Raw genomic sequence first — 551 nt, forward strand, 5'->3', positions numbered from 1 at the left:
TCTAGGTACCCAATGTGATTTGGGTCCTGCGGGGTTAGCACCTTTCTCAACCCAAACATATTGGCCAGTTGGAATACCAACTTTTCTAATATGACATGAATCAGGAGTATGGCCAACATCTTTACAATAAAAGCATGTAGGTTGATGTTGATGCATCTTTTGTTTAGACTTGTAGAAAGAAAGTTGATCAAGATTTTCTTTAGAAATATTATGCATTCAATCATTCTCAGTTTTCACAAAAGTACTCTTTGTCATACCATTAGTTTTTCGGCTATTTGTGTAGCCTAGACCTCTTCGGTCATTGGTATGTTTTTAATTTTTTAAAATATTGTCCAACTTATGAGTACTCTTCTTGAACATATTCATTTCTTGATTTAATGAAACAATTTTAGTTTCAATAGTATCACATTTTGGACAATCAATGTACTTGTCATTTAATTTGGATTTTAAAGCATCCAAATCTTTTTGTAGAATTTTATTTTGACTCTCAAGAAGTTCGATAGTGTTTTTCTGATTTATGCGCACTTTAGAGAGTCTAATAAATTCTTCAT

This window comes from Lupinus angustifolius, unplaced genomic scaffold, assembly GCF_001865875.1.
Source record: "Lupinus angustifolius cultivar Tanjil unplaced genomic scaffold, LupAngTanjil_v1.0 Scaffold_118, whole genome shotgun sequence".
Lineage (NCBI taxonomy): Eukaryota > Viridiplantae > Streptophyta > Magnoliopsida > Fabales > Fabaceae > Lupinus > Lupinus angustifolius.